The 13,292-nt window shown below is 46.4% G+C and overlaps 1 protein-coding gene and 1 long non-coding RNA gene across 3 annotated transcripts in view; one reads left to right on the forward strand and one right to left on the reverse strand.

Annotated features, from left to right (window-relative positions):
• Positions 1-13,292, forward strand: part of CACNA1E (calcium voltage-gated channel subunit alpha1 E) — a 444,647-nt gene that overhangs the window by 83,674 nt on the left and 347,681 nt on the right. The gene's annotated exons all lie outside the window — the stretch shown is intronic.
• LOC310679483 lies at positions 3,868-4,255 on the reverse strand. Its single transcript, XR_014512289.1, has 2 exons — positions 4,096-4,255; positions 3,868-4,047 (listed from the first exon to the last, which is right to left on the reverse strand). It is a non-coding gene; the product is annotated as an uncharacterized lncRNA (long non-coding RNA).

Consider the following 13,292-nt stretch of genomic DNA (forward strand, 5'->3'; position numbering starts at 1 on the left):
CTTACTAAGCAGCCTTGACTTCAACCCAAATCATTTACAATGTCCTGAAAAAGTCAAGAAGCATCAATATAAGAGGGGGTTTGGAATTACCGTAATTTTCCATCTATAAGACGCCTCCATGGCCCACTATTTTGGGGGACTTAAATTTCAGAAAATCGGAGGGGGGGGGGAATGGCAAAAAGCTCTTGAGCTTTTTTTGGGGAAGGTTGCCCAGAGTTCTTGAGCTTTTTGGGGGCGGGCGGGGATTATGCAAATAATGCCTACCGACAGTCTGCTCACCGGCAGAAGGTGCCAATCGCCTGCCCAACTGCCGCAGCGTCGGCCAATCAACACCACCCATTGATGCAGCAACCAATGAGAAGCACAATAGCCACTGACAGCCATGGCAGCAACCAATCAAATGTCCACCCCATGTACTACCCATGTGTAAGACGACCCCCCACTTTTTAGCATGGTTTTTAAGGGGGAAAACATAGTCTTATACATGGGAAAGCACTCTGTTCCTTTGACTGGTAGACATCTGTCTGTCTCAGGAGACAATGGAGGAGTGTGCCTTTCGGGGTGACGTCACATGGGGGGAAGGTGTTGGGATTTGCAGGATATTGAGTAAGTCTGCAGGCTTCAACAGGATGAGGCAATACTCTGTGAAGTGCTGGGTCAGAGTGACTCAGCAGGAGTGTGATTAATGTGATTGGCTATCACCTGTTTTAAAAAGGAAAGCCTGTTCAACAGTAACTGTTGTGGTTGTGCTGTGCTGTGGTGCTGCTGTGGTGGAGAGTATTTGTTTGCCTTAAGGAGCAGGTACTCTGTATGGACTGTTTTTGTAAATACTTGTATATAGCTCACATTAAAAAGACTGCACTGAAAAGAAACCTGGGACTCTGAGCGTTTCGCTAAAAAGTGCGCGAGGAATTCGCGACAGAAGGTTGCAGAGCCTGTTACGGGTGTAGAGACCTATATGGGAGAGACATGTTTCATTGCAGCTGGGGCAATTAAATGTGTCCGGTTTCTCTGCTGCAGATGCACCATGACTTTTCTTCTCTCTGCACTCCTTCCAGCGGTCATTCCTCCTCTGGTCACTGCTGTGAATGCCTGACCAGTCTGTCTGTCTCCAGACATTACAATCACATGCAAGGGATTTTTAAATTATTATTTTTTTGACACTGCAAAAATAATTGTATAAAAACAACTAACTAAATTTTCATCACTATATCTTATTTTCCATCCCTAGGTCCTTTTCAACCCTATTCTGACCTCCCAGGTCTTTTCCCATCCCTTGTACAATCCCAGCGACTGTCAACCACTTCAGGAAATTGACAGTGTCTGTGGGACACTGGACTGCCCCCCTGCTGAAAAGACCCCTGATCTAGAGAGAAAAGAGCAGAAGCTGCTGCTTTGGTGGGAGAGTAAATTATTGGGTTGCAATCCAGCAATTCCAGGCAAATGAGGGGGGCAGTCCAGTACCAATTCTCTCCCTACAATGCATTTACCTGTTTTGCAATTAGAACGCCTAATCTAGCATGAACAAGACAGCTTTGAGTAAGCTGTTTAACTGAATTATTAGATCGAAAGAGAAGCCGTTCAGCAAATGTGTCTGTTTATTCTGCTTGAAGTTCCAGAAACCTGATTTTCCAAATTGTGGCATTATTCTTTTGAATTGCAGTAAACGAAAGCTGCACTGTTCGCTCCATTTGCTCCATTAGAGGTGATGGATCTGGTACCATTTTGGTTAGCAAGGCTGGGTAATTTGACTGATGACATAGTCTCTCTGCTTTGCTATCTTCTTAATCAATCCGTTCCAGCAATCTTCTGTTTCTTCCTTTCTTTTCCCCCCTGCTTCACAGTTTTAACACCGATCCCTTCTTTCCTGACACAGGGTGCCTCCAAGTTGTCCCCATTTTGCAGGAGAAATTCAGGCACCATTCGGAACTTGTGGTTTGTGCAATGAAAGTGGATTAAAGGGTTCTGCCGCCCAAGCACAACAAATCTGCTTTTAAAAAGAATGGGACTTTTTGAGGTTTGGAAAGTGATGGGGAAAGCACTGGAAAGTATGGGTTGCACAAATGACTAATGGGGAGATATATGAACACCCCATAAGCAAATGAGGATGAATTTTTCATTGTCATATAACCATCTTGAAAACAAATCAGAAGTTGTTGTTGTTTAGTCGTGTCCGACTCTTCGTGACCCCATGGACCAGAGCACGCCAGGCACTCCTGTCTTCCACTGCCTCCCGCAGTTTGGTCAAACTCATGTTCGTAGCTTCAAGAACACTATCCAACCATCTCGTCCTCTGTTGTCCCCTTCTCCTTGTGCCCTCCATCTCTCCCAACATCAGGGTCTTTTCCAGGGAGTCTTCTCTTCTCATGAGGTGGCCAAAGTATTGGAGCCTCAGCTTCAGGATCTGTCCTTCCAGTGAGCACTCAGGGCTGATTTCCTTCAGAATGGATAGGTTTGATCTTTTTGCAGTCCATGGGACCCTCAGGAGTCTCCTCCAGCACCATAATTCAAAAGCATCAATTCTTTGGCGATCAGCCTTCTTTATGGTCCAGCTTTCACTTCCATACATCACTACTGGGAAAACCATAGCTTTAACTATACGGACCTTTGTCGGCAAGGTGATGTCTCTAGGTTTGTCATTGCTAAATCAGAAGTAATGCCTAATAAAGACTGGATATAGTCTAACCTCTGTGTAAGCTTTGTGCAAGCCATTCAGGGTGACTGCTGAATAAATAGTTTGTCTGGAGGTGCCAATAAAGTCCTGACCAGCGATTCCACAACATAGTAGACCACCACTCCTAGGTGGCTGGAGGTAGAGATTGACACAACCTGTATATATAGAATTTGTGGCCAGGCAAACCAAGGGAATGGCCTTTTGCTCTTGCCTCTTTGTACGGTTAATAGCTGGATATTTTATTTAATAAGCCTCAGTGGCTAGAAAGATGTTTGCTCTGATGAACACTGGTGGCTGGTGGCAACCAGCTGCTGCACACACTTCAGCTGCTTGGGTAGGGTTGGAAAGCAACTATTTGGCAGTTTGGATTAGTCAGCAAAGCAGACAAAGGTTGAGTTTCTGGAGCTGTGCAGGAAGCCAGAGCAGGCAGACTTGCTCTTTGCTCTGGGGAGAACTGAGGGTGATTTTATGCCTGGCTTCCTGGCTGCTTCTCTATGGCAACTGGGACACGGACGGTGCTGTCGTCTAAACCACCAAGCCTCTTGGGCTTGCCAATTGGAAGGTCGGTGGTTCGAATCCCCATGGCGGAGTGAGCTCCCGTTGCTCTGTCCCAGCTCCTGCCAACCTAGCAGTTTGAAAACACGCCAGTGCAAGTAGATAAATAGGTACCACTGCAGCAGGAAGGTAAACAGCGTTTCTGTGCACTCTGGCACTCGTCGCAGTGTTCTGTAGTGCCAGAAGCAGTTTAGTCATGCTGGCCACATGACCCAGAAAGCTGTCTGTGGACACACGCCAGCTCCCTCAGCCTGAAAGGCAGATGAGCTCTGCAACCCCATAGTTGCCTTTGACTGGACTTAACTGTCCAGGGGTCCTTTACCTTTTTTCTTTTTTCTCTAGCACCTGCATTTATAAATAAGCAGATATTGCAGGGAGCTCATAAGCCAAGGATGAGGATTTTGCAACGCCCCTCACTGGGGCCTTCTCCACACCCTTCGTGGGAGTTTTTGCCTGGCTGGAATGTCTCCTGGAACTCTGCTTCTTCCTTGCCTGGGTGGAGGATAAAAAAGGGTGTGTGAGTCTGTGTAGGAACTAGCCTACTGTGCAAAGGCAAAATCCATAGGAACACCGGAAGCCAGCTTATACTGAGTCCGGCCTTTGGTCCACCTTGCTTGAAATATACTCGGAGTCGAGAGTGGATTTCATGCTCTTTATTCAGCTCATAGTGGTGAGGAGGAATGGAAGTTCCCCCAGAATGTCTGCTTTATATACATTATTTACACAATGGGCCCCATGTGATTGGTTAATTCTGGGATTCTCCTGTAGGCCAATCAGGTTGCGGATTCACTTCTACCTGGAGGTGGACTGGGTGGCTCCTGTGGACCAATCAGACTGCTGCATTCTGTATCCTATTGTTCTAGCACCAATCAGACTGCTGCATTCTGAAGCCTATTGTTCTAGGACTGATCAGACTGCTGCATTCTGAAGCCTATTGTTCTAGGACCAATCAGACTGCTGCATTCTGAATCCTATTGTTCTAGGACCAATCAGACTGCTGCATTTTGGATCCTATTCAACTCAGTACATAACGCTGCTCAATATTATCTACACCAGTAGTGTCCAAACCTTTTTCCAAAGAGAGCCAGATTTGATGAAGTGAAGAGCCGTGGGGGCCAACCACAGGGCCAACCAAACTTGTTGAACTTTTTTTTAGGATTGAAGTTGTTGAACTTCTGTTAGGATTGAAGTTGTTAAAGTTTTTTTTCGGATTTTACCCCGGGAAATAAACCCCCACAGGGGCCAGATTAAACCGACCGGCGGGCCGAATTAGACCCTTGAAACAGACTTTGGACATGCCTGATCTACACGGACTGGCAGCAGCTCTCCAGGGTTTCAGTCGTGAGCCTCTCCCAGCCCTACGTGGAGATTCCAGGGGGTTGAATCTGGGATGCATGCATCACAGATAATAATAATTTATTACTTATACCCCACCCATCTGGCTGGGGATAAAAACACAATAAAAAACACAATAAAAGACCAAACATTAAAAATTTCCCAAAACAGGGCTGCCTTCAGATGTCTTCTAAAAGTCAGATAGTTGCTTATTTCCTTGACATCTGATGGGAGGGCATTCCACAGGGCGGGTGCCACCACTGAGAAGGCCCTCTGCCTGGTTCCCTGTAACCTCACTTCTCTCGGGGAGAAAACCGCTAGAAGGCCCTCAAAGCTGGACCTCAGTGTCCGGGCTGGATGATGGGGGTGGAGACACTCGTTCAGATGTTCTTTGACTGAACTACAGGTCGTTCCCACCCCCGCCCCCTGCACACACAAATTAGTTCCACCAGAACTATTCATTGCTGTGGCCACTTTAGTTGCATCTGTCTTCCCCCAACTTTGGCATGTTGCCTTCAGAAAGTAGCCCAGAAGGGAATGTAGTTGGAAAAGGTTCTCTGTCTCTGTCATGAGCCTTTGGGTGCACACTGTTTTCCCAATGCTGTTAGATCTCGCCCTAGGGTTGCTTCTTTTGATGTGAGAAATATCACCCAAGAGGCTGGATTTGCATCTTTGAGGATGGAAATGACTGTGTATTCATCTGTCTGTGAAAAATCCAAGCGAGATTAAGCAGATCTGTTCTGCTAGTGCTTGGGCAGCTAATGATGTTGGCTCCAAAGCCACTTAAGAAAGCCAGAACGGAGAAGGTGGATATCCCTTCCTCATTATATTCTGGCTGTTTGGCCGTAATAATAAACATTCAAAGCTTCTTCAGTAATTCCCAGGATGCATGACCGAGGAGAGCTGCCAATGCGCTGCTGCATGAAGGAAACCCATTAAGCGATTTAAAGGTTCTTTTCAGACCGAAGGAGTGAACCCTCCTCGAGGGGGACACAGCCCAGTTTAAGGTAGTGATGTAAAAATTGGGGTTTGGCTTTTGCTGCCCAACTCCCCATGAGACTCTGAGTCCCCTAAGTCTTTGATCGGTCAGAGAAGAATGGATGGAGGCAGGATCCAGCGGAAAGCAAGGCCGATACAGTGGGACCTCTAGTTGCAGACTTAATCCATTTCGGGGTGCCGTTCGCACCCTGAAAAGTCAGCAACTAGAGCACCTCTTCTGCACATGTGCATGGTGCGATCGAGCATTTCTGCGCGTGTGAGAAGCGTACAGATTGCTTCTGCGCATGTGTGGGTGGCGAACCCAGAAGTAAACACTTCTGGGTTTGCCACATTTGTAAGCTGAAAGTCTGTAGCACGAGGTATGACTGTATTTATTTTTCTGTTGCAAGAGAGTTCCTTTCCCTCCTTCCAAGGAGGGAGAGACCCTGAACAAAAGTGTGCAGGAACCTTTAAAGACTTTGGACATTGCCCAACCCCCTTAGCCAAAGACCACCCCAAAATCATCATACATACATCACAGAAGGAGGTGGTCTACAGCAGAAATCTGGTCTGCCAGGATACCTGATAATGGTCACTGATTGCATTACCTGGGCAGTCTGGCCATTCTTTTGTGATGGTTCATACTTTAGTTCCTGAATCCAGGTCACATTCCTACACAAATATGCCCTTAAGACAGGATGCATAAGTAAAAAGACAATAGGAAGGCTTTCCCCATTTGCCTCCCTTACTGCAGAGGAATATTTGAGGTCATTGGGGGAGTCAAAAGGGCTTCAGGATTGCTCTCCTGTACTATTTAAGACACATAGTTTATATATTTAGATATGTGTGCATTTGTGAATATCTATTCTATATTTGAGACCTTAAAATTCTTATAACAGTAGCCACGTGTCTTCTGTTCGAAGCACAATCAGAGGACAGTCCAGCTGAAAAATGGTGATGCTTAAGAGGGGAGAGCAGGGGGCGCAGGGCAACAGACAGCAAGCTGAGCAGGTGCACTCCTGATCCCAGTCTTTCCCGCAAGGCTGAGATGTATAGGCTGAGATGTATTTCCCGTTAAAGCACAGTAATAATTTCCAAATCTGCACCTCTATGTTTAAATTGGCATATATGTTGTGCAGTTCTGTGTCCTCTTTTGACCTCCCCTTTGTAGTTGATGCATTTTCTCAGTTTAGACAATGCATAAGCAGCAACCCTACAGCCTGTTGCATCTATGCATGATGGAGGGTGATTCTGCTGCAACGGGGGAGACTGAGGTTCCTCTGAGGATCCTGTACATTCTGTATTAGCCTGAATCTCCCTGCCCTGGGATTGCCTCCTTCTGAGGAGGAGTCATCACATTGTACGATGAAATTCAGAGAGTGGTATCCTCTGAAGACTGGTAATTTTTATTCTTATACCCTCGGTACTTCAGACTGCAGTTCAGAAACAGGTGCCACATATTTCAGACTCATAGTTGTCAACTGTCCCTTATTTGGCGGGACAGTCCCTTATCCCAGTGCCATGTCCCACTGCTGTCCCTTATTGATGATGTCCCTTAAATAAGCTATTGAAGGTAATGGGGCCCTTTCTATGTCCAGCTGTCCTTTGTCAACAACAAATTGTTGCTGTTTTTTTGTGTTGAATATATGCTATATGGTCATTTATGGACCTAATAGGTATCTAAAGCCATTTGTACGCAACAAAATATGTATTTCATCAAAGTAATTGTTGATCCCTTATTTTGGCTGCTGATCCCTTATTTTTGAGGCTGCTGGTCCCTTATTTTCAAATCTGTAAGTTGACAGCTATGTTCAGACTTTAAGGGGTCGTTTACCCTGGTAAGTGTGTTTAGGGTTGCAACCTTATTGAAATGGCCCAAGCTCTGTTTTCGCAAGATGCTTTAAAGCACTCTTGCTCCATTCTACGTGCTCTGTGCCACATGAATGCGAGAACAGAGAAAGACCAGAAAGTGAACGTGTGTGCTAAGCTTCTGATAATTCCTTTCTCCTTTCCAAAGCAGATTATCCCGTATTGCTAATTCCAAATTCGTTTTGTTCTAATTACCAAGGAAACCCTCTGGCAGATTTTTGTGCTTGGAACCACCCATGGCCTTAAAGGTCTGTTGCATTATTCCACCACTGATGGTAAGACAATATTCTGGGGACCCATTGGGTGTCTGGACCTGCTATTAGACAACTGCTGTACTCTTTTTGCTCTGCATGACCTGCTGCTCCCACCATGTGTCAGGGGCTCCTGGCTGATTGCCCAGGAAAGTATAAAGACAAGGAAAAGTTCCTTACTGTCCTTTTTTATTTCAATACTTACAGAGGGAGGCTATAGAACCCAGCCTCTTGGATAATGGCATTGTCCCGAGTGAATCTCCACCCCTCCCCGTCTCTCCCGCTTCCTCATTCGTCACTTCTACAGGTGCTGCTATGTCTTTGAGCTCTTTACTCTCCTACTTTTAAGGCACGCCAGGTTCTGGGAGATGGAGGGTCTGGGATGCTTTCTAATAACGTGTCAGCTGGGTGTTGTTCCGACTCTCCCATGATTTCCCAGCTTTTCCCCTCATCTGCCTCTGAGCCGCAACCTCCCCCAGACCCCTGTTGTAAATCTATACTGTCTTCCTCTTCCTCCTCCCTGGAAGGGTCAGGACGGGGAGGCGATTTCCACCATTCCTCCTCTGCCCGGTCCCTGACACCAAGTGTTTCATTACCCACTTTGAAAATCTGTTTATTCCAAATGGAAGAGAAAACCTGACGGAATGTAAAGCTATTTTAATTTTCAATGTATTACATGATCTTTGACATCCATTTTGCAGCCCTGGCTAGGCTGCCCCACAATACTGACTGAGGGAGCCAACTGCCTTTAAGTACCGAGTCAGCTGACTAATGTCCACCATGGGCACTTGCAACTAGCGCATGGCATAGAAGAAGAAGAGTTTGGATTTGATATCCCGCTTTATCACTACCCGAAGGAGTCTCAAAGCGGCTAACATTCTCCTTTCCCTTCCTCCTCCACAACAAACACTCTGTGAGGTGAGTGAGGCTGAGAGACTTCAGAGAAGTGTGACTGGCCCAAGGTCACCCAGCAGGAGCGGAGACGCGAACCCAGTTCCCCAGATTACGAGACTACTGCTCTTAACCACTACACCACACTGGCATAATGAGTATTAAGAGGCCCTCTTTGCAATGGACCCCTTAGTCGCCACATTGGGGTTCGCCACCAAAGGGACAGATTGCCACAAAACCTTTTAGGTTCCTCCAGATAATCTAGTTGCCGTTCCCAGACCCCCACAGCACAAAAAGTGAAAAATCTGTGCACAGATTGAAAAATGTGAGTGCTAAAACCTGCCTTTGATGGCCAACACACACAAACAAGTGCAAGGGGATATTGTTGAGTGGCGCTCTTCCAAGTCCATTTTATCTTGGCTGTTGTTGCTTCATCACATGCCCAGTTTGCAGCTCCAGCTGCATCCTCTGTTCCAACGCAAGTAGGTGCAATTTCACAAAGCCGCATGGCCCTGTTTCAAATTTGGCTGTGGTCCACTTGACCTTTGCATCCACCGAGGCAGCTTCATTGCTTCAGCCAGCTCCGAACCACTGCTATTGCTCCAGTCAATTTGAAGTGGTTCAGAGATACACCAGGCTGCCTTTCTTGATGTGCGCAATGTTTCTCTCCCCTTCCGGCATCTGGCTAAGAAATGCAGATGGTGCTGAAACTGTTTTAACTTCTGCCGCTACGCAGGGTGTCTCTTACACAAGAAAGGTGGTGGTGCCTCTCTCAGACCCTCTGCCAATTGTCTCCTGTAGATAACAAGACAGCATCATTAATCCTTTATGGGCTTTGACAGCTAAGCCTGAAGATGCTCAGGGTGTTCCTTTTGGCAGGCGATGCAGCTGTTCTTTAACTGCTTCCTGGCATGCCCCAGAATTCTAGCACGGAGAAGAGAACTTAGCAGGGCTCTGCCTGCGTTAAAGAGGAGCTACTGCTGTGCTAGATTGTGGGTTTCCATCTCCAGCTCTTTATTACCCCCTCGGCCACACTGGGTAAGCAGCGGGTGCAATTATATTGTCCTATCCTTTCTTGTTGCTGCTGCAACTCCCTCTTTCAGCTGTGTTCTGGGAAAGAATGATTCACAACTTTTGCCTCTGGCAGGGTTGGGGAAGTCTCTGGCATATTCCGGTGTATGTGTGATAGCAGTGTGAACATGGGGAGGCACTTTTATCCCACCATTAGTGGTCACCCTCCAAAAATTAACCTACCTATTCCAATAATAATAATAATAATAATAATACATTGATACCTCTGGTTAAGTACTTAATTCGTTCCAGAGGTCCGTTCTTAATCTGAAACTGTTCTTAACCTGAAGCATCACTTTAGCTAATGGGGCCTCCTGCTGCTGCCGCACCGCCGGAGCACAATTTCTGTTCTCATCCTGAAGCAAAGTTCTTAATCCGAGGTACTATTTCTGGGTTAGCGGAGTCTGTAACCTGAAGCGTATGTAACCCGAGGTACCACTGTAATGTATTATTTATACCCCGCCCATCTGGCTGGGTTTCCCCAGCCACTCTGGGTGGCTTCCAGCAAAAGATTAAAAATATAATAAAAGATCAAACATCAAAACTTCCCTAAACAGGGCTGCCTTCAGATGTCTTCTAAACGTCAGATAGTTATTTATTTCTTTGACATCTGTGGGGAGGGCATTCCACAGGGCGAGTGCCACTACCGAGAAGGTCCTCTGCCTGGTTCCCTGTAACTTCACTTCTCGCGTTGAGGGAACCGCCAGAAGGCCCTCAGCGTTGGACCTCAGTGTCCGGGCTGAACGATGGGGATGGAGATGCTCCTTCAGGCATACTAGGCTGAGGCCATTTAGGGCTTTAAAGGTCAGCATGAACACTTTGAATTGTGCTTGGAAACATACTTTCAAACCCTCCCAAATGTTCCCAACCCTCCCAATCTGGATCCCCCCAGCCCAACTCCGCAAATGACAGGGGGGAAAAAACTACACTCGTTTATCTTCCCTCACAAACCTCCCAAGAATAAACCCCAAATACCTACACCTTCCCTCCTCAGTAGGAGGGTGGGGAATCCCCAACATAGAACTATACTACATAGCCAACCAAGTGTGCCACATAATCCCATACATTCTAGAAGGCGAGACAAAATGATGGGTACACCTGGAGAGAGACATAATCGAAAATACAGTGGTACCCCGCAAGACGAATGCCTCGCTCACTAGACGAAAGGGTTTTCCGTTTTCTGAGTTGCTTTGCAAGACGAATTTCCCTATGGGCTTGCTTTGCAAGACGAAAACGTCTTGCGCCTTTTTTTAAAAAACCGCCAATGCATTCCTATGGGAAACCGTCAATACACATTGGTGCTTCGCAAGACAAAAAAACTCGTAGAACGAAAAAACTCGCAGAATGAATTAATTTCGTCTTGTGGGGCACCACTGTACCTCCACCATAGCATGCCCATTCCTCCCAAACAAGCTAAGGAAAATCCCCACAACACTAAACAGGTTCACACAGACCCTGCTTAAAGCATGGAAGGAAGACGCAGGTAGACTGTCCCCAACCCCAGCCCCACTAAGCCCCCCCCCCCCCAGGCACACCACCCACTATTCCACCATGCAGCACAAAACCTCCAGATAAAAACATGGCAAGCCAAAGGCTTATACAAAGGCCTAGCAGACTACTACAAAAATAACAAACCCATATCAACACAAGAAGCAATATAAAGTTCTGATCATGGTGAAAATGATGGCCCACCTGCCCCCACCCAACAACCACCACAACAAATATGACAAAGTAGACTTGTGTCTCCTTAAAGTCTAACAAACCTATTATAGCATAAGCTTCTATGGAGCATGGTCCACTTCTTTAAATGTATGAGTTACAAGTACAGTGGTACCTCAGGTTACAGACGCTTCAGGTTACAGACTCCGCTAACCCAGAAATATTACCTCGGGTTAAGAACTTTGCTTCAGGATGAGAACAGAAATCGTGTGGTGGCAGTGGGAGGCCCCATTAGCTAAAGTGGTACCTCAGGTTAAGAACATTTTCAGGTTAAGAACGGACCTCCAGAATGAATTAAGTTCTTAACTCGAGGTACCACTGTGTAGGTATGCATGGTGGCTATTTTTGGGCATGGGAATTGTAAATGGTGAGGCCAAAGAGAAATGAATTGCAGAAAATAAAGAGGGAGTAGGAATTATGGAGCTAACAAGGGCAATTTGCAAAACACTTGTTGATAATGCAGACATCCTGGCACAGGCAAGGCAATTGACACAACCGGTTGTACCGATTCAATCAACAATTGATAGCGCCAAACTTCTTGATCTGTTGAAATTCAGCAGTTCCCTTTTGCAGTTTCTTTGCAACTGACCTGAAGGTGGTCATTCTGCAGAGTGTCTGGCCGGTCAAAGTATTTTGCCACCCCCCTCCCTGCAGTTTTTTTGAATATTGCAATTTATAGTGTCATCTTTGTGTCCGTTGATTATTTCTGTAGAAACAAGGGACCTGGCTAGCCCTGTGGAACCACGCTTAAAAAACACAACCCACCACCACAGTGCTGAAGTGTACTGCTTTGTGGCTGGTAATCCTGCAGGATTAAGGGGGAGTTAAAAACAGCATTGCTCAAGTTGTGGGTTGACCACCTCCCTCATTCCTCCCTGTCCTCCCAATGGTTGCTTTGGGGAAGAAGGGAGGGTGAGGTCTTTTTCATGATGAAGATGCAGCAAAGGGATATCAGTACGATAAGATTCCTCCCTCACCAGTGGAGCATCCCTAGACATTACCTAATAGACAGTAAAAGTGGTGACAGTGAGACTGGCATATCAGCGTTATCCTTTGGGTTTTGTACCACTTGTGCTTTTGGGTGAAGTTAGGAGCCACCCTTGTTTACAATGACTCCTGATTCCACATGCTAAAATGTGCAGACTGGATGTCTGAAAGATGAACAGGGGTGGGATGTCAAGTTAGCTGATGAGGCTCCTAAGAGTGGTGACATTTCATTCTACCAAAAAGGTTGTGAGGCCTTTGGGGCTGTACGGCCAATCTCTACACTTTGGGAAACAGACTATGGCAGCACCCACCACCCTCAAACTTCTAAGTAACCTTTCCTGTATTGTGTTGTCTGCCAAGGAATTCCGGGACTGCATTCCACCCACCTGCAGACAGAACCTGGGACTTGAACCAGGAGCCTTCTGGTCTTCATGCAGAGGAGCTAGTTGGACCCTATGGCTGATCTGGTTTAGTTCCATGGCTTCCTTTGGTGGAAAGCTGCCTGATTGCTCAGAGGAGTCCTGCTAGATTCATGCTCCTTGCTCCTTACTCCATTGCACTAAAAATCTGCTCAAATGCCACAAAGAGTCATTCTGTCCCACTTCATTCCAAAACCTGCTGACTCATTAACAGTGTTGTCCTTGCAAATGTGCTCAGGTGGGGGAATGAGATCCCACAGTACACAAGAACCAAAACAAACGCTGCAGGTAACAGGGGAGAGTTTTGTATCTTGAGGTACAGCACCACCTACTGCTTGAGATACCATCTTGCACCTTTCAACGTTTAAGATAACTTTGCTAAGGCGGATTAGCATTTGACAGTTGATTAGCATTTGACAGTTTGTGTCAGTGAGCAGAGAGGCACCAGTAAGGGAGTAAGCAACTATCGCCGGGAAATGTTAGGAAAGTTTTGTTCCAGGTCGCCTGATTTAACTGACCACTTCATCAAACTGAATTTATATG

This window comes from Podarcis tiliguerta (genome assembly GCF_965153285.1).
Source record: "Podarcis tiliguerta genome assembly, chromosome: 6".
Classification (NCBI taxonomy): domain Eukaryota; kingdom Metazoa; phylum Chordata; class Lepidosauria; order Squamata; family Lacertidae; genus Podarcis; species Podarcis tiliguerta.